General features: G+C 36.4%; 1 protein-coding gene across 1 annotated transcript in view; it reads left to right on the forward strand.

The window, feature by feature from the left end:
• Positions 1-1,816, forward strand: part of LOC119594266 (DNA repair protein complementing XP-C cells homolog) — a gene marked incomplete in the record, with an annotated part of 63,731 nt that overhangs the window by 3,395 nt on the left and 58,520 nt on the right.

Genomic DNA, 1,816 nt, shown 5'->3' on the forward strand with positions numbered 1-1,816 from the left:
AGTAAGGGTACATGTTTTTCTCTTTAGAATATTTCTGATGTATAAAGGCATGTATATCCAAGAGGTCTCACTTATAGACTCAGTCTCAAAAAAAAAAATACTAAATAGCATCAAGCGTAAATCAACCACTTTTTTGCTGATTAAGTCCTACTAGCAATGAACAAGTGTGAATTTTAAATTATTCCAACCCACCTTCTTTTCACTATAAAGCCAATTTGAAAGTAGCGCTTGTTTATATCCAAAAAACTTTCACAGTCCAGATTGGCATTATAGCCAGTGATGTAAGCTGATGAGGATGGCATGCGTATCTGATAATATAAATAATTATTTCCTCTTTACTCTTCCAACAAGATTATTAATAATAATATTTTTGAAATATGTCTAGGCAATAGATTCTATCACATGAGCGGCTCAAATATCAAAATACCTGAACTTCTGCCACACAGTGAATTTTTTCCCACTTGTGATGTCCACACAAACACTTCTCTTCTTCTTCGACATATACTTCTCCCATTCTAGTAATCCTTCTGATTTTCTTTTTTTCCCGTCCTTGTCATCTTTCCCCTGTTTTTGTCTTCTTCTTATTTTTTCTCATCACTGCCCCATCCGAAGACCTCTTTCCCACTTTTTCGCCTGTGAGAGGTAGCTGCTTTAGGCCCTTTCTTTATTTTTTTCTCATCAGAAGGTCAAAGTCACAACTGTCATCATCATCAACAGTCCTCTGGACTTCTCTTTTGTGATTTGGAGAGCAGCTGCCTCTTTGTCTCAGTAGCTTTTTTGTTGTTCTTTTTGTTTATTCTTTTTGTTGATTGGCTCTTCATCAGTATCTGGGATAACATTTTCTTATTTTGGTTCTTTCTTCCTTTTTCACCTGTACTCACTTTCCTTTTACATGAGTACTGATGGCTGTGACAGAAAGGTTCTTAATATTGTTTATTTACTTCCCCCCCTTCTTGGAAGGTCTAATTATGCATCTTCTGATGGCTTCCAAGACATCTGTTGCAGTGACAGACAAGACGAATGTTCATACCTAAACAGCTGCAAACCACAACAAACTGTAACAGCTCTCTGTTTGAATGCAATTTTACTCTAAACCTCTTAGGCCACACTTCTCTAAGGTGTATCCCAATAATCTTCCTCCAGTTTTTACTGGGTTTATATATAATTTTTTTGGAAAACCATCTCACAACTTTTCCAAATAATTCATATCTATCGCTCGGTTGATAAGCATTTTTATCATAATAATGGAGAGAGCAGCTCCTAATAATGTCTCAGAGTTCAGAGTCTGGTTGACATTATCTACCATGTGGCAAAGGGCAAAGCAATGATCTGTGGCAAATTTTTCATAAACTTCTTTGTATAAACGATTTACACTTTTCCGGCAAGTAATCCTCATCTGGAAAAAATCAATAAAAGGATAAATTACCTGCCAAACTTAAGGTTAACAATCATACATACATTATTGTACAAAAGAATAATAATTTCAAATCTATATCTATATCATCTTTGAATATCTACAAGATGCATTTTTACCGTGAGTTAGATGAGTAGAACTTAACTAAAAACTGGGAACAAACTATGTACCTACCATTTCCTCCTCGTTCTCCTTGTTCCTCTTCTAATGCCCCCAGAGGACATTTCGTGCATCAGTCTCAATCTGAAATTTCCCTCCTGATGCTGCCTTGGTTGTAACCCTGACAAAGCTCCTCCATCTCAGCCACTTCATCCTTTCTCCCACCTCTTCCCAGTCACTCATACAAGCTGAGTCCACTGTTAGCAGACCTTCTTTTTGTGAGGATCTAAACTTTCTTTATTA

Source organism: Penaeus monodon, chromosome 33 (assembly GCF_015228065.2).
Source record: "Penaeus monodon isolate SGIC_2016 chromosome 33, NSTDA_Pmon_1, whole genome shotgun sequence".
Classification (NCBI taxonomy): domain Eukaryota; kingdom Metazoa; phylum Arthropoda; class Malacostraca; order Decapoda; family Penaeidae; genus Penaeus; species Penaeus monodon.